We start from the raw sequence: 20,713 nt of genomic DNA, 5'->3' as shown, positions 1-20,713 counted from the left end.
CAATGAATTGTTACATGCGCGTTAATTATGCGCGTACGGTTCGCCGTGGAATTCACGTCATTTCTATATAAAAGCAGTAAAAAAGAATCTCTAAAATTAAGACATTCAGTATAATAAAATAAATAGTGCCTGTTTGGGAGGATAACAGTTGAAATTGACACCCCTCGAAAACCATTGTCAACCTTCGCTTCGCGTTGGTTGACAATGGTTTCCTCGGGGGTGTCAATTTCAACTGTTACCCTCCCAAACAGGCACTATTTATATAGTGTTAGTCGTATAAGATGTATTTGTTTTAGTCATGTAATATGTATTTGTGTTAGTCATATAAGATGTATTGTGTTAGTCATGTAAGATGTATTTATGTTAGTCATGAAAGATGTATTTATGTTAGTCATGAAAGATGTATTTGTGTTAGTCATGTAAGATGTATTTGTGTTAGTCAAGCAAAATGTATTTGTGTTAGTCATGTAAGATGTATTTGTGTTAGTCATGTAAGATGTATTTGTGTTAGTCATGTAAGATGTAATTGTGTTAGTCAAGCAAGATGTATTTGTGTTAGTCAAGCAAAATGTATTTGTGTTAGTTATGTAAGATGTATTTGTGTTAGTCATGTAAGATGTATTTGTGTAAGTCATGTAAGATGTAATTGTGTTAGTCAAGCAAGATGTATTTGTGTTAGTCATGTAAGATGTATTTGTGTTAGTCATATTTGTGTTAGTCATATAAGATGTATTTGTGTTAGTCATAGAAGATGTATTTGTGTTAGTCATATAAGATGTATTTGTGTTAGTCATATTTGTGTAAGTCATATAAGATGTATTTGTGTTGGTCATATAAGATGTATTTGTGTTAGTCATATAAGATGTATTTGTGTTAGTCATATAAGATGTATTTGTGTTAGTCATATATGATGTATTTGTGTTTAGGGAAACAGAGGTGAGATGTTTTGTTCTAGAGTGCACTTCAATCACAAATGGATAGATTGATATAAGCTTTAAGATACCGGAATGCTTTGAATTGCCAGGCATTGAAATTTTTAAAGATTGCAAACAGTCCATCAAAAAAATATATATTCTTCTCATTTTCCCTAAAAAAGTTTTCGTTTTACTTTTTGATTCACAAAAATGCTTCTTATTTACTAGTAGACATACAAGAGGGGAAATCCCATACAAATGATACATAAAGACATATCAAACAAAGCAACAATAATATACATATTTATTGCATCTTAACCCCATTTGTCTAAAATCCTACCAAGAAGGTTTAACACGTCATAAAAGAAACTTCCATAGTTAATAAATCTAATCCATTTGTCAGATAAAACCTGTTTATTTCCAAAAAGAAATCTCACAGGTCTTACAATAAAAATCAGATTTCATCACAAAGCATGGGAGTAAATATATAAAGTCATACTGAATCAAAGCATTTGATAATGAATATTAAAAAATCAATATTCAAATTTTAAAATAAAAAAACAAACAAACAAACAAACTAAACAAAAGTTAAATTCCCTAATGTTGGGTTAATGTTGATAAGCAAAAAAACATTTTGAAGAAAATAAACGCCTCTGAATTCCCACAAGTTGATTTAAGATAACCTAAGTTATTACATATGTACTAAGATATATTTTGTAACTATCAGTGCATGTTTAAGTCTAAGTTTAAGAGTTGATTATTGTAACGTTGCACAATGATTCCATACTAAATCTCTCGTCCAATTATCATGTATCTTATCCCCAAAAGACTCATCGGATCTTAACAATTATAATCCGAATATTTAACTACGAGCAAATAAATTGTGATAGAGATTTAAATACGCTCCTTTACAACTATGGTACTTTTTACAAAATTACATAATACAAAACGCTGTATTCATTGTCAACACAATGAATACAAGCCCAAAATTTACCTCACGGTGTACATAACGTGATCAATCTTCTAGAGGCTATAAATAGCCTTGTTTATTAAAGCCTAGGGAAGTGCGTGACCGATAGTTCAACATAAAATCTCCCGAAAAGATCATTGACTCAGTAAATAGACAATCAATGATAGACCAAATTTGTCTTGAATCAATTTGAGGTAAATACTCTCTACATGCAGATATGTGAGGTTATCTCGGAAGTAAGAGTAAATGTCCGTCAACAACCATGGATTCCTGTTATTGCCATGGTGACGAAACAGGCTGGCAAAGCTGTTACAAGTGGCTGTGTATATACACAGCTGTACACAGACAATGCACTATCAAATCAGCATACGCTATTTTTGTTCTATGCTTCACTTAAACCACGGATTGTTCATGCGTAATTATGCATACATGTGACAATAAAAGAATGTAATAAAATGTCCAATAAGGCATTATCAAATTACTTCATGTAATGAGATATTATGACTGAGAGCACCTGTAAGTGGGAGCTGCGCACTTACAACATTCACACGGCAAACAGGATATGCGTACATAACATTCCTGCCAACACACGATTTCAGGAATCTAGCTCTATTCTTACCAGTTAAAATTTGTTTTGACCTTGTGATATTTTCTTTAAAATTCAGTTTTCTTTCATGAATGTTAATTTCATTTGATTTACCGTAACACACGTACTGCTCAAATCAAACTTATCACTGATCGTTAAATACTCTTCATTTTATCAAATCATAAAATGTCACTTTGATAAGGTAAATTTATTTAATTTTTTTACGTTTGTTTTAAAATTCAATTTTATCATCAATTTAAATCGCCAAGTAAAATGCTCAAGTTTCCTTTAAGTGCCATTAACTGGGACATGGTAATTGTACAAACGATAGTATAGAACGACAACCAGTTAAAAGGTGACCAATGATAACAAGTTATAACTCTTATACCTTTCTATGGCTCTTTAAACTTTTTCGGTAATATTGTTGTACAGTCATAATATCAAATTTAATCCACTGCTTCGTATGACTAACGCAAGAATTTATTTTCAATGCTTTAAATGCTAAATATATATTAATTGCTTATAACAGATCCAATTAATATAACGTGAAGAATTTAAAGAATTAATGGTAATACCTTTTGCTACTAACTGTCTCCCATTAAGAAACAAAAATATCTGTGAAGGAGTCAGTTTGTTCTATATTTAATTTGACATTTTATAAATCCGATTAACAATCGTAAAATATATATATATATATATATATATATATATATATATATATATATATATATATATATATATATATATATATATATATATATATATATATATCATCGAAAATTGTTTGCAACTGTAACACAGCAATGTTTGGTTTGAAGACTAGTCTAATTCTAATTCGATTGAAATAAGCCTGCATTTTTTATATACTCTATCAATCAAAAACAGACATTCTTCTACAATAATTGTTGATATCAAAGAGATACTGCGGCCGTTATTCCCCAATGTATCACGAATGTCATTCGTAAATTTTGAGATCAGGCCTCCAGATCATGAAACATTAATAGACTTCAGTCAAAATTTCAATCATTCATCAAATTATAATTTATCATTATACAACGCTCAAAATTTGTAACTATTTGAAAATTAAATTAAATTTAAAGATTTGACACATTTTAAAAGCAATAAGACAGTTTGCAAATGTCTTATGAGTGTGTAGCCTAAAATACCTTTTTTTCGCACTAATCACGAAAGTATATAACTGCAAACGGTAAAAAAAATTAACACCATGTCATTTTCAGGTCTTAATTCCACCCAAAATAATGAGTATTGCATCAAATGTTTATTTCGAAGAGCTTAGTGTGGCTGTTCCACGGACCCCCTATCATATTTGCACTGCCTGTTTATAAGATAAATTAAGAACAGTATTAGTAATGGTATTAAGTTACCCTTAAAATTTAAATAAATATGATTTAAACTTATTTTATAAACAAGAGAAGTTTATATAAAATCGAGGAAAATAATATGTCGTCTGCGTATCAGTCAGATTGGAAACTTGTGGTAAATAGGCTTTTTTACAAAACCTTTGGGGTTACATGGAACAGCCACGTAAATGTGTTAGTTCCTGTCTCTGTAGGAGAGACGATCAGTGGAAAATTTGAGCTGTTAGTAGAATAGAAAGGAAACTCTCATTATCTTTTCTTTTCTCGACCTCGGAGGTTATTCTGCAATCTTTACGAAAACTCGTTCTTTATTTATTAATTCTAGCTGAGATCAAAGTTTTGGTATAATTATGTTTTCATGGCACAATTAAACGTGTTATTTTCGTCAGAACATTGAAAGGAAATTTTCCAAGATTCAAGAATCGTAATCATTAAACATATTTTCAAGATTAAAGATAATAGAAATTTGCATAAGAGGCATTGCCACGATTTTGGTCACATTTTTTCTATATTTTTTGTTTACAATGCTTAAGTAATGTCTTACTAATGATCAACACTTATTTGAGTTCAGTCGTAGAGATATAAGCAAGATGCTCAAAGTACTTAGTTATCTTAGCAAGGCTTGTGTTATGTTTATGTTTACATTGTTTTAATAAACAAGTAAAAGTTCGTTTTTAACTGATTTTTTATCAGCTCATTCATTTTGAGCATTACAGTTCTTAAATTTTGCCACAATCATTTTAGGTCTAAATTTGAAGTTTTCTTTTCAACCTTCAAGATGAAAACAAACCCATGACCAAAGCTTTGTTTACAAAACAAGTAATTGTGAGCTCTGTATCTCGCTTTTAACTCAACAAATGACACTTAAATTGTGGTTGACTCTAAGGAAAGCATTTCTGAAACATTGTAGATACTTCAATAGGAATATGAGTTTTGACCAAAATCGTAACCATGCCCTTTTCACTATATCATGTTACTGATATTTCAGAGTTTAAAAAGTGCTTAGTTTATCGACATGATATGCCAGCTACGTTCAACGTACCCCTAATACGCGTATATTTCTCATTTCAGTGTCGCATAATCACTACATTTTATTTATCAAGGTGTATAATGCGATTGTAATCGTTTGTTAAAAAGGTGGACAGGTACCAGCACTTTATCGTGAAGAAAGCTTCTAAAAAACAAACTTTTCCATTACATTTTCTTTCAAAACGAACTCTGTCTGGGCAAAAGCAAGTTATCAATACTATGTGCTTAAAACATGTTTATCGCAACGAAACCACGTTTAAAGGAAAGAGACAGCATAATCAACGGTAGAGAAATTAAAGTTGCTTTAGAACTAATTATCTATTTATTGATTATTCCAAAAGTTTGCATCTGATATTGCGTTAGGCATTTCTTTAGTTTAATATCGTTATAATTTCTTGTAAATGAGCTAGGTTCATAACGGCAGCAAATTTATCTTTATGAATACAACCAATCCATAGATCCTCTTAAGTATTTTGGGGGGGGGGGGGGTAACCATTAACCGTGATGTATTGAGAATATTAAAGGCATAAATAACTTAAAATGTCTTTTTTTCCTATCTACTTGATTTATATATTGAGATGATTAAATATTTTTCAATAATCAGAGAACGAGTTTATTGCTAAACAAGCTCAAATAACTATTATAAAAGGTAAATTTCTTCGCACATATTCCATTAAAGATTGCAATTCACAAATGCATTGCTGCTCTAATTACGTCGAACAACAGAAGCAGCGTAAATAGCGTACACTTTGAAAGAATGTAGAATTAGTTTGAAATAAAACATTCCACATATCCTTTGTTGTTTGTTTTTTTTTCTTTTTTACAGAAAGATGGTAAAATTAATTGGAAGCAAAGTAAAATATAAATGCATAACAGTAAGCATGCAGACATTTTTCATATAAACTAATACTGTGTAATCTATTGACCACATTGTATCTACCACCTGAGCGTGTTTGACATTTAAACGTATAAAATTTGTGTTTATTTCCTGATAAAGTATTGTTATCTTTTTTCATCTTTCTATTAAATGATTGTTTCCTGTTGTTCTTAGCTGATTTGTTATTATTCAACCAAGGCGAATATTTGAAAAGAATAACTTATTTCACCTTACCTTTACTATAAATACAATACAGTGCTTTGTTTTAAATTTCGTCCAACATTGGTTTTTCTTCCATTTATATAATTTATATTTCCGACTTCCTCTTTGAAAATGCGGGACAATTTCAGACTTGCACTTGTCATAAGGTATTTGTAGGTGTTATTATTGTTGAAATGAAGAACCAGAGCCCGATTTAGAGGGGTCATAATTAAGAAAGTGAAAATAAGACTGGTGTTGTAAAAATATTTTTTCAGAAGAAAAATTCGTTAGAAATTTGTCTGATATAGCTTATATTTGTAACTAATTAATTTAGATATTTCTTAAAAACATCATTTCAATTTGTGATAAAGATATGCAAAAAACAGCTATGCTTTTTTGATTTATTACATTAAAATATAACATGAAGAACAATAATTGGGTAACAAAGGGTACTAAGCTACACTTAGAAAAATATGGCGAAAGGTGTTATATTTTTAATCTAAAATAACCCGAGGGATACAGTTTGGCATTAAACTAAGCAGTTATTCTGATATTGTTCTTAGTTAAGTTTAAATGCTAATTGCGATAAAAAAAAAAGTCAAATATAAGTCAAATTTCTAGCAGAAACAATATTCTAAGAAGAAATTTGACATCGATTATAGATTATAAGATGACAATGAAGGATGGATACATATCCAATTCATGGGGTTTGTCATTAGAAAAGGGTCAGAAATAACTGTTCAAACAGTTTGAATCAATCTTAATTTGATAATGGATTTTTTTTTAAGAATGGCAACTTTGATTCACCATTTATCAAAGACAGTTGTGTTTATGAAAATGATAAATGTATGTATTTTCTCCTTACATTCTTACATCATAGCAATAATATCAAAGGCTTACAAATGCGAAACAGATGCATAGATTAAGGTTCGTATTTAGCCAAGGCTTATACAAATATGTTGGCACATAGCCAATAGCATATTGGTGATGTAGATAATGGTACAAAGTCCGTGCTCTTTATAAGTCATATGATCGATGGCGTTTAAGTAAAACGAATAAACGCCACTTAACGAAACTATATATGCATAGGTTTACCGTCGGTCATAAAAATGAATTGCACCTTTTTAAAAAATATTTTATTATATAGACTAGAAAAAACTTGTTCAATCATTATCAATATAAGGAAATATTTATTTAACAAAGTGTAGTAACGTATCATGTATAGTGTATAAACATGTTTTTACGTTCATCAGCATAGACACATTTTGAAAAATCAGTCTAAGGCACTGTCCCCAAGGAAGACTCTCTTTTTTTCAGTATGCGAACGTTGATGAATTTTGACATAGAACTCAATCAGATTTCATGTTGGCTTGCAGTGTAAACATCACATTTAGAGTCATAGATATACATGTACTTATCAAATGTAGACATTTTACAAGATGAACCATAAGACTTATATCAATTTAAAAACATTAAACATTACGCAAAGGTATATACAAGTCAAATCGGGTTTTTATAATAGCTTCAACTTTTCAAAAGCATAACAGTTGTTGTAACAGTTGAACTATTGATTCGAACAAAGCAATGAAAAAATATAACATCCAGTCAAGTTAAGAGATAAGGCATATCGTATACCCAACTTTGATCTAAAATACGTATGTTGTAAAATTATACAGGAAAAAATAGTTGAAAGACAAAGCAATGACAATAAAATCCATAAAATTTTGATCGCTGTTAGAAAGATTAAATTGGTTGGGACTTTGCTAACAACATCGTCATTTATGCAAAAAACTATTATCAACAAACGATTCATGTTTGTCAAACTGTTATTGTTTGCATATTGTTACAGAAGAAAGTATAAACAATTGTTGAAGAATTAAAGCTAATATTAAATGTAAATGTATTTAAGAAACTGGTTTTCCATTTCACTAAAAGATTGTACAATTAAAGATACAATGATTAATTCATATTACTATATAGATGTTTTGCTATTTTATGAGTGGTGTTTTTTTTAATCTTTATCTGGTATAGTACTAGTAAAAATGAACAAATTCCTTTTTATCTACCTTTTAAAAAATGTTGTTCGCAGTTAAGTGAATGCTTCTAAAATGATTAAGCATTATCTTATCCTGATCTGCTTTCAAGATCCGTACATTAGGAGAACAGTCAGGACAAAGAAAAGAGGTCACATTGTTTGCTTTTTATTTTTGGCTCTAGCAGTGTCGATAGCTTTAGTTAACATACCCATCACATACATTCACTTTCTTATCTGAGGATTGATACAGCATATCTGATAGTAGATGTATTGCCTGTCTTAATGTATCAAAATGTTCAGCATAAGACGTTTTAAATGAGGCTGCATTAATATAGAAAATGTCATATTCTTTAGATGAAAACACGATGATTGGTGCATTATGTAAAACCGTTGAACCTTCCTAGTGGCCAAACTTTAGTAGTCAAAATGTTTTGGAAAAATATGTTAATCGAATCATGATCGAATCCAAACATTACACATTACTACTGATAAGAGCTATATTGTATTTAAAGAAATGCGACTAAACGACTGAATCAAGTTTGAGAACCAAATGTATAAAACTTGAATCATTCAAATCTATGCGTATATGTACACTTCAATTGAATTACTGATATTCAATTGATCATTTTTTTTTTCAAGTTATTTTTCCCTCGATTAATTTGTTAAACGTAAAATATTGATACATTTTTGAGTGCACCTATTATACGCATACATGTTGTTATCAGTCCGCTATGCTTTGATGAAGTTCAAAGCTATAAACCAGCTGTAAATCAAAAGTGTTGCATTATAGCACTGAACGACATGTGTAATCTAGTGACTTGATCTTTGTTATCCTATACATAAAATGTTCCGTCAAAAATGAAGAGTATTATATTCCAAACTATCATTTAGTTTCACAAATCCACTTTTGGCAAGTTGCCATATTTTCCTTTTACGGGGCCCTTAGGTTTATGTATTTTTAAACAAGGTTAACTCATAATGGCAACCATCTGTCAACTAATATATCGAGGGAAAAATACATAAAATTCATCGGAACGTTCGAAATACTTGACTTAAATTAATGTCTTGGCAATATATAATTTACTGCGATAGCAAAATACGTCAAAAAATCATTGAACACCGAGAGGATTAATTAATCGTCATTTTGATATTAGTATGATAAACCAAAATCAATATGTTACAGACATATTCAATTGGGCCTACATGCAAATGATATTTAAAATATTAATGTAAAAGAAGCGTTCTTTTTTAATTGCCAATATTTAAGCTGATACTCTCGAAGTAACCGGTGAATTTGCAATATGTTGAAAGTTTATCTTTTGTTCATACGATAAGAATAACAAAACTTAGAAATTGTGAAGTTTATTTTTTTCTTGCCATGCACGCAGTTTTAATGTATTATCTTAATGCGAACATAAACAGCTAAAATGTGAAATGTTTTAAATTCTTACTAAACGCAATATATAGTTTGTCATACATCAAACGGTCTGCTTATGCTGATATGCTTTAAAATAACATATCTTTGAAAATTGTTTAGATTAGTTAACTCAATATTTCAAATAATTAAAAACTGACTATAAATTTACATCAGCATTTACATAAACGTATCACTGAGAAGATGCTTTTAGCAGAAATGTTTCCATTAAACATTTTCATTTTTTCAAAGCATGTTTTATTTTTAAGATGTCACATTGATATAGAGGTTAAGACTTTTTAAAACGTATTGAAATCTTCCAGTGACTGTGTATAAGATCATTGGTAAACCTTAATACATCAACTTGCTTACAAAAACACTCCTCCTATCTATGGTTATGATTTGCTTACTCCAATACGGACAATATAAAAAAAACCACATATTTATTGGTAACGTTTTACAATATAGTATCAATGGACTGCCGTCGTTGCAATCTCCCCACATTAGTTCTAATCATTAGAACTAAAATTTCAGCATTGCTATATAAAGAACTTTCAATTTTTGGATTCATTAGAATTTTTTTTAATTATCAATTTTATGGAATGTTCATATAATTGGTAGTATAATCAAAGCACAAAATCATAAGGCCATACAGATCTGAATAAGAGGATAACATACAAGATGAAACGGACATTTAGTCTCATTTTTATCTAAAACGAATCTTACGATGTTCTTTGTATATGTGCTTTTTTCAGATTAGCGATTAACGCATATCTAGTATCACTTATGTAGTAAACATATGTCTCTGCTTTCCTGATTTAAAAGAATCATTTTTATAAATGTATGCTTAATTAATAGCTATATATTCATGTATTAACCAAAGTAAGCATGCAGTTTTTTCGATCTCCTGAATTTGTATTCATCCTACCATAGTTGATATTTTGATTCAAGAATTTTACTTTTACTTTGAAACCATATAAGATACGAGTTAATCCTAAGAGTTATTGTTATATGATTCAGCATCTTATCTTTTGACTAATTTTGTTTTCTGGTAAAGATACAATAAGGATGAAATCGACGGGTCTTTTTTTCTAGAAAGCATGTTCAGCAGACATCCTATCAAATGATGGCGCATATTTTCCTACCAGTGAACTAAAACTCAGGAACGCTGTCAGATCTATCTATGCCCGAACCAACTTTTATCGTCCATCAATAATGAATGCAATTGCCTGACGCACAAAAAGCTTGTTTACGATTCTGCCAAGTTAATATACATCATTTAAAAGGATAGTCTTGTCTTTCGGTGCATTATATAATCGAGAATCGATGCTCATTCTAACGTTGTCATGACAACTTGCATTATGGCGCAATCTCTCTAGCAATGTGTTTTCGTTTGCCTTGCCTTAAAATCAATTTTAATTTTTCTCGAAAAAGCCACCCTCAAGAATATAAATGTTTGCTTTCACCAAAAAATAGCTAAATATTAATGTATGATAACTAAGTTTTATTGACATTTGAATTATGAAAGGTTTGACGTCCTTTATATAACCGACAGTAGTATAGATCCAGTATTTGGAGAATATTAACAACTTGGTTTTATTTTTGTACAGATATTGCTCAGTTTCATTTTATTTCTACCAGTCCTACATTATGAACAGTACGTGATCACGCACACATTGGTGTAGGTAATTATCAATCTTACAGAAAAAAAACCATGTAATCATTACTGATGGAAAATCAACAAGGCAGGATCATGGCGGTGAACCTGGCGTATATGATAAGACTGTGTTTTACAAGAAACAATTTTAATAAACAGACGGAAACGATGCAATTGCATTTGTATGCAATATAACCGTATGTAAATATGGTATTTGCATCATGCCATTGTATTCCCTTTCCGCGTAAATTAATGAAAAGGAAACTTCCACTTGTACCTGCAAGATTTATACAGCAAAGAAACAATGTAGACACCAGACGAAAGGTGCCAAGTCCGCACGCGTCAAGTGTGGTGCATTTATAACCTACATGTGGTTCATATTTCAATCGAACCTCAATATACTGTATAAAATTGAATCAAGAGGGGAGAATCATTATTTATGCTGTACTCAACTAAAATCAACTGAACTACAGTTCATTTTTTATTTGTAGAAAATTAATGGAAGAAATGTAATTATGATGTACACACAAAATAACTCTTTCTATACAAGGTCAATACATTGTTTAAGTTTACAAAATGCATTAAGTAAAATATTCTCATATAAAAGATGCAACAAATTAAAAAATAACTGGAAACTTAGGTCAAGAATATTCAACATATGTACTATCAAATTGCTGATACAAACCATCATATTTTTTAAAGTAGATTTTGTTTGCAAGAATGTGACATAAAAAAATAATAGATGACATTAACAGATTTTTAGTGATAGACAACATTTCGAGTATAATTAAAACTGAATAACCTATAAATTTAATGTTCAATGTTTACTTCATATTGTTTAACTCAAAAAGTCTATATAAACTTTTGATGACCAAAGTCGAACGACACTGTGCTTGATAGATCAAACATTTTTTTTCAGTCATTAAGGAAATATTATTCACTTCAAAACAATAAAACTGTTATCCAATATGATTGTTTTTATCAAAATATTTTTTTTTTAGAAATTAAAAATCATGGCTTAACAATATAGTGACAATCATGTTGCATATTTGAGTCAGTGTCAATTTCATTCAATATGTTATTATTGCTGAATAGCTCTATTCAGCATTGATTGGGCTTAGGATTTCTTCGTTCTTTCATGGTATGGTACATCGGATACATGAATAACTTGTTTATATATGTAACATATCATTGTAAAAGATAAAACATAAACTAAGTAGGTAGAAGTAACAACCTTAATCATTTTTTTAATTAATCATTTTCTTTAATTTTACGGAGCTACTTGCAGAAAAAATCAACATTTTCCCTAAAGAAAAATAAAGCGTAGTTTTGTTCTTTATTTATTTCCTTCTTTATCATGATTGAATTGTTTGTTTCCTAATTTGAAGAACTATTTTTTTATTAAACGAACACCAATATTAATCATCATCTTGATAAAACACCTGACAGGGAAATTAATTTACCATTCATCTTGAGAGAGATGTATGCCCAATATATAAATGCAATTTTTCATTTATACATCTACCATTGGTAGGTTAAGAAGGCCACAAACGGGGGACAGATTTTACATAGAAAAACAAATGTATTTTTTTTAGTAAAAACATTGCTTATGATGAAAAGGCAAGTTCAGAGAGTGATCAATGTAGCGTGGAGTTCAAATGTACATAAAAATAAAACGGACGTCATTGGTAGAAAACGAGGGCTCATTCTTTAAAATAACTTAAAAGCAAGTTTTAAATTATTTTCCATGTGAGTTTGAAGGCTGTTAATTTTCAAATGAATGTGAGGACATCAAATATTATAATGTTTTTTTCTACATTCGGTGAAAGGTCCGTATTTGGAGTTATGTCAAATAATGATGATAATATTTTCATAAAATATATCGCAAATAAAATGTGTGTTACTATGACACATACATAATCCAGTGAATATAAATATAAAGAAGTTTCAAGAATCTTCATACGATGACTCCGAGGACTTGAGAAAGGCTCAAATCTTTGTACCTCTTAATAAAGTATCATGATATGTAATGTTACATCTTTATATATCTTTACATAGTTTTTGTCCGAAATAAAACATACAAATCAAATTGCTTAATTCAACGATAATTGCCCGTGTTCTGAATTGTGTGTATTCATTTGCATCATATATTGCATTGCATTAGGCGGTAATACACAATTCGCAACATGCAAAATTGAATTTAGTTTAAAGTGTAAGTGTTTGCAAAAACATAGACCTGAAAAAAAAAATGAGTCGTCCAACATGGTTTTATTTGAACAATGATATACCAATATTGTAATTCTATGTAAACATGAATTATTCATTTGAGCACTTTACTAAATCAAAGGAGATGGTAGGTGTCCATTTTTAATCCTTAATTAGGGGAACAAATACACCACATATGTACATATGTAAGTGGATTTTGATCGCAAAAAAAACTGCTGAAAAGTATGGATACAATTGACATAGAATCAAGATTGTATGCAAAACAACTTTCACATTTCCGTGTCAGTAAAAACAGATATGATCTTCATAGAAATAGGAAAATACTTGTCGCTGAAATTGACTAAATTTCATGATATGAAAAAAACCGCTTTGGTGAGCAATGTAGTCCATGGGTCTTGTGAGGATTTTTTATTCTTAAATTCAATATCGTTCAAATTTTGGAAGTCGGTATTATTTTCATAACAATCTTGTGCAAGGGTAAAATTATTAGAAGCGAAGACATTTTCTGTATAACAAAAAAGACATTTATTTCCTATATCAATTGTTAAATTTGATATTCTAATGAGGTTTTATAAATTTTTGTGTGAAAGAATGCAGTTCATATTAATAGTAAAATTACAGAAGATTGTCATCTTTTATATGTGGTTAAACACACGTGCGTCCTTTAAATTAACCTTATATTTTATTCTATCTAAGATGAATTCAAGTTGTTCACCTGTTAAATATTTATAAAGGTAAAGGTTAATTCACGACTCCGGTGATTAAATTTACTGTTGGTGTACTTTTCGGGTTTAAAATACATCAATATTTGCCTGTGTGTGCCCTCGGGAGACATTTTATTGCTAAATGTAGTGAAACAACTCGCTGTCTGGAGTTTAAACAGTAATTTCAGGCAAAGCGCAATCGACAATTTTTCTGACAGACATTTTCTATTATTAGCAATTGAAAAACAAAACATTCTTGACTAATATAACAAATGTGAACAATCCGAGGAGCCTAAATTGTTAAATGAGAGTTGTGTCAGTTGACCTTCTTTGCGATATTTAAGCACGCATTGTCGCTGTTCTTTTAATTGAAAATACTTTTTTTTAATTAATGTTTCTCTCCTATCTTTGACAAATTCCTACGTTATGTTTATCTTAACTTAACTTCGGGCCATTTAATCAACATTGGAATTGAATTTTTCTGCTATCAAACAAGGCGTTTTGTAGTTTTGAATATGCAAAACTTGCTTTTAATCTTATTTTCATAAAGAAAGGTAGAAACATATCAGGCTGGTAAGGATTATATGCTATTTGTAAATATTCTATAAAAATTAACAGAACCTGTTGATTGCTATGTTTGGGTTTTAATCAACTATATTTTTGTTAAAAGAACCCAAGGTGTATAATGAAACAGTCTCTAAAGAGGCATGGTCACGATTTTTGTCTTATTTGATTTTTCTATTGTTATTGTCTACAGTGCTTAAAAATACATTTAAAATGGTCAATCAAAATTTGAGTCTTAGTCGTATAGTTACACAACCAACATATAGAGCTTACAGTTCTTTATAATGTGAACAATGCTCGTACCCTATATTTGTTTACGTTGGTTCAATATACCAAAAAAAGTTCTTTTACAAGCTGATTTTTACTATCTGTAAATTTATTTAAAGTATCAATATACATTTTCTTAGAGTTTATCACATTCAATTAAGCTTTAAACTGGGATTTTCATGCAAAGATCCAAATGTAAACAGAAAAATGGCCTAAGGTTTGTTTACATAACGGGTAATTGTGAGCTCTATATCATGCTTCTAACTCGAAGACTGACACTCAAGTTTTTGATGACCAGAAGAACTGTCTCACTGAAGCATTGTAAATATCAAAAACGAAAACATTATTTATTTTTTGACTAGGATCGTGACCATGGCTCTTTAATGTAGTCTAAATTGATGTTTATGGTATTTTCTGTAGCACATATGTAAAAAATAAACATTTTTAACAGAAAAGATATTTACGTTCTTTACATCAGACAGTTTTTAGAATATAGAATAACATCCATGTATCTTTTACTGTTGAAGAATTTTGTTGTCAGACATTTAATAATTACAAGCGGTATCGACGAAATATTTCTTTATCCTGTAACGGATGAATTCAGGTTAAGATACACAGCTACTCTAAATTGCAAACCAACAATGCAATTCAGAACTCTGATTAATTTTTTGAAATTATATAATGTATTTGAAAACTAACATGCTCTTAATGAACAATTTTTTTAAAAGTTAATCATTTTTGTCAATCCGTGTCAATCATTCAGGTAAATTAATAAAAAGCACAGGCATCACTTTTACACAATTAAAACAATCCATGATGATAGTTATTTAAAACCGAACCAACTTGACAAAGTTGAATGTCTAGTGTAACTAGGACATGGACATTTGTCGGAATAAAAACATAAGCGCAATATTTAAAACAAAGAGCCAAAGAGGAAGAACGTAGACTTATTATTAATTCCGATTTCCTCCAGTTTATTTTTAAGTGTAAACACATTCGGGGATTTTTTGTTAATTTAATATACTACAATGTGGAATACAATATTAGACTGTTAATCATCGTGGTGAATCTTCTGTACACATAATGATATACTGATATCCGCGGTTTTTAAGAATCTTAATCATGTATAACTTTGCTGGACCGGTACCTTTTAAATATTTAACCTGGATATTAAAATACTCTTGTTAAACGCACGCCTCAGTACAGTTTAATGTTTATAAAACCAAACAGTTAACAAAGAGAACAATAAAATAACCCGGATTCTTGCAAAATTATGTCAGCAATGTGAAAGATATATGTTCATATCTATTATACATTCGTCCATTGATATATAACATTTGTATTGAGCATATTGTTAAGGTAAGAGTATTTTGTAATTGTAGCTAAGTTTGCCAGTGGATTGGGATATTTCTGTAGGTTCTGTGTACACACACGATAACAAACAGCTCGGTGAATTGATCGAGAGACCCGTTACAACACGCAACCACAGAAGTAGGTCAAGCCCCTCTATAAAATGGCGGCGTATATCGACAAAGAATACAAAGTGATTTAAAGCAAATATCGCTCTTGGTCACGGCTTGCTATGTTTCGTCACGATTGGACGAATCTTTGATTAGTATACATTTGTACAGTAAAAGTATTTTGACGACTTACTAAGTACAACAAGATTGTTTTGTAGAAACAGTATTAAAGAAGTCCTTATTCTCCTAACTTAATGTTTTTGTGTTTGACAATAAAACGTTCTCTTTTCCAGAGTTATAGTTCGTTTCATAATTCCATTGCATTAAATGTTAGCACCGATGTCATATTTAAAACTTAAATGCTTTGGGTATTCTGATATATCATTCAGTGCAAGTTGAATCGATTCCTTGTCAATCGATTGCAATATCTGTACAATCAAACATTGTACAGAGTAAGACAATAAATATGGTTATAAGTTCACTACAGGCTTTTCCAAAAGCTTTAACCGCAAAGCCAGTTTGTGATGGTCATCTAACAATGCTATATTTAATTGATTCGTTTTGAAAGCTACATTTATTTTTAAATACCATTAGAAAAAGGGTCTAACATTTTATTCAAATTTCGATAGCCTTTTTAAATTTTGGTTTTTGTTAGTTGTAAAGTATTAAATGATTCATAATGGAATAATTTCAAATGCACATTTCAATATATTATATCATTCTTTTTTTGTTAATTATATAGTCTTTGTCAGTGCATACATTTTTTTTTTGCACTTTCCTATATTACGCATTTTAGAATATTCTGACTTGCAGCATTATTGTATGTAACATAATAACAAAAATCTGATTACAAATTGCATGAAATATGTTTCGGACAAATTAAAGGGGTAGCAAAGATAAATAAAGGAAAAAAGCAAGAATTAGAGGGAGCAGGTAACTTAATGTTTTCCATAGGAAGATGCTCAAAATACAATAAACATTTTTTTATCATTTGAAATTACTTTTGACCCAGGTAAAATTAGTAAATCAATGCCGATCACTTGATTTTGAGAGTTTTGATAAAACAAAAAAGTATATGATAAGTATAAAAGGCAAAGGAATTATAATTTGAAGTAGACTAGTCAACCTTTTTTTATGTTAGTTAAATTTTGCTTATCGTAGATTCATGTACATTGCATAAAAACATAACAGTATGAACAAAACTGCATATAATTATATTCCAATTTGTCTCAATTTGACATGACAAATGTTATAAGATATGGCTAGACTGACTGTCGAACGTAAAGATTTTGGTATATTTACATTTTCCAGTGTCTTTGCCTGTGATAACACTACGTATCGATTTTGTACTATATAACCCATAATACAAATGACGCCAAATTGAGGCTCCAGCGGGGTTTGCTTATTTATATTTAAATATTTAATCGTACGATGGCTTAAAATTATATAAATATAAGTAATAACGAATCATTCTTTGAATATTATGAGGTGATAATTTTGGTCGGGGCGTGATCAAATCTATCATAAAGCTCTTCGGGCTTTATTGGATTTGATCACGCCCCGACCAAAATTATCACCTCATAATACTCAAAGAATGATTCCTGATTCCTTATAAAAATACACTTATTATCAATCATTTGTCTATTAACCTTAACATGTAATATTTTATTTTAAAAAAAAACACCTATCAAAAACCGAAATATTATTCAGTGGTGATTCATTTTAAGGAATTTTCATTTTTTGTATCGTCAAAAAGATTTTGAAAACAAACTTAAAAGGACAAAAAGCATGCCATGTAGAATAATAAAAATTCGCAGGGGGTGACTCTGTCCGAGTCTGTATTTCAAAGGTTCATTGGGGCTTTCATGTTTAGATATACCTGTTTGATTAAAAAAAAAATTATAATGTGCTACAAAATTTTATTTGTGTGTAAATTCACGGTAAAGAGGGTAAAAAGAATCACCACAAATCTTTGGTCTTTGTCTTCAAAAATATAGAATTTACATTCCAATGTTATTTTCTTGTAAGTATTGGTGAGGAATTGTCAGTATATTTACCATGCGTTTTCAGAGATTTTGGATTTTTTTTCAAAAAGAAATAGGAAAAATAAGCAAGAACAAAGTTTTTTATCGTATCTTTGAATCACACGGGATAAATAGCTTAAAGATGAGCAAAAGATTCGTAAATTTAAATGTTTTTGAGTATGGTGCTGCTTTGCATCTCCTGTGTAATGTGGATTAGATTGACAACTCCCTTTTTACATCTCCTGTGTAATGTTTATTACATTGACAACTCCCTTAAAACTTCTTCAAACATTTACTTGAACATTATTTTAGGAACGCATGATTTCATGTCTTGTTTTGAATGAATTGATATTTATCTACTAAACTCTTTCAAGATCTTTGAAAGAACATTTATATGAAGTACAATATGTACAATGCGTTGTAGTATTGGTTATAAAGGTTTTAAATATTCTAATTATCTTGGTTGTTATTTTAACAATAGAATGTTTAATCGTGATTCATGCGGGCTATGATGGTAGCGACATTGCACACTTTTTTCTACAATTATCGCTTCTTTCAAAGCCCGTTTGAATTATCAAAAATACAACCCTTTTTTATATTCACATCTTTTTTATAGATTTCATTGATTTAATTATGAATCATAGTAAGTAAAATTGACTATACAATTGTAAATGTACAGAACATAAAATTCGTCTTTAATAGGAATTAAAGTCTGACATCATCATGATTATTTCCTGCATTCCGTGATTTTCGTTAGGCTGCTAAAGGTTACGACCGGTCGATAAACTGGTTAGAACTAGATAGTGTAGATTTCAGACTTGTCAGTACCCTATTAGTCAAAGGATCACAATCGGTTTTCTAAGAAATAGAGGAGAACATACTCGGTGGGTATAAATTAATCATTTCGAATATGAAGAAAGTCATTAACATTACATTTTGTCATTGAACTTATGTTCTATCAAGCTAAGGAAAGAATTTCATTTATCATAAAAATTATTGAATCATAATAAAAATTATTATTATATTGATAAACAATCTCCAAAAATCTTAAGATATCAACGAATTCAAGAACACATGTTATGTTTTAAAGTTATGAAATGAATTATTAGCTTTGAAACATTTTTATTTTATATTTCTTCTATGCCACTTCTTTTTACCTGAATACGAAAACCCAGAGCTTTTAAAAAGTTGACAGATATAATGCTCACGGTATTCCTTTGAACAAGCAACGATTGTCGAATTAGTGATCGTTTGACCTTTTTAACAATCGCTGTTAATAAGAATTGATACGAAATCTATTTCTCATAGTTGACAGTCGCACACACATGACTCGGAGGATGACCTTTGATTAGTTGTCAATAAAATAACTCAAAGTGTAATTACGGTAGTGCCAATACCTTTCTTGCAACATTTTAAAACGACGTATAACCTAAGGTATATGATTGCACCCGGAATATAAATGGAGATTATGAAATTGCATCAATTATGTAATGATTTTCTGCAAGGTACCCAGACACGAAGCTCTAACAGCATGAAGAAGTTGTAAACCTTAGTCAAAAGCTGTAGAAAAATAAAAAATTTAAATTTCAGGTTTACAAAACATTGAAATTGAAAGAAAGAAACTGCATTTATACATTCATTTGATTACAACTTGGACGTTTTTCCTAAATAAATAATATGTGCTTTTATAACTCGGCAAAAAAGGAATTTTTCAGCATCTTTGCTTTAACTGAAATCAGGTTGCATGTTTTTACAAATACAAAAATTAATTGGAGGAAATTGGTAAAACCACAACTGAAAAATAAGAAATAAATGTATTATCATAAATTGGAAGAAAAAAAACCTCAACCGTCTCTTAGATAATAAATATATGTCTTTAGGCACGATGTTACTAAACTGACAAGTGGATCAAAATAACAATGAAATTATATTAGACCTAATACTGTGGTTTCATTAATATTCGTTGAATACCAATTTTCGTGGATTTCGTTGTTAAGTTGATCCATGAAATTAAATGTTCATTGAAACGCAATTTCTATTAACATTTTGTATTGAAAGGGTCATTGGTCACGAATTTACGTATCCTTGAAACTGTGATTTTCACTTTATCCACGAAAATTGATACCCTTGAATATTAATGAAACCACAGTGATTAAAATGATAAAACGTGATAGGAAAATACAAACGAGACAAATGGTCAAAAAACGTTTGTATGCATTTCAGAAAGGTAAATTTACACACGGTTTTGATATTCAAAAAATTTGACTCCTTTAACTTTTTCAAACTAAAGTCCTCCATTCAAACATCCACCGAATCTTTTTTGACATTTAAGAGAAGGAAATTACGTATTTTGGTGTATTCATTTGCAAGGGTATGTAGTTTACTAACTTCGTGAATTTCAAATCA

General features: G+C 29.8%; 1 long non-coding RNA gene across 1 annotated transcript in view; it reads left to right on the top strand.

Moving 5' to 3' along the window:
- The first annotated feature begins 16,167 nt into the window (after positions 1-16,167).
- LOC105338623 (uncharacterized) overlaps positions 16,168-20,713 on the top strand; it is a 39,820-nt gene continuing 35,274 nt past the window's right edge. Inside the window, exon 1 of the long non-coding RNA XR_004604213.2 lies at positions 16,168-16,182. This is a non-coding gene — a long non-coding RNA (uncharacterized lncRNA). The remainder of the gene's footprint in view (positions 16,183-20,713) is intronic.

This window comes from Magallana gigas, chromosome 3, assembly GCF_963853765.1.
Source record: "Magallana gigas chromosome 3, xbMagGiga1.1, whole genome shotgun sequence".
Lineage (NCBI taxonomy): Eukaryota > Metazoa > Mollusca > Bivalvia > Ostreida > Ostreidae > Magallana > Magallana gigas.
The sequence above is the reverse complement of the archived record's forward strand: the minus strand, read 5'-3'. Positions and strand labels throughout refer to the sequence as shown.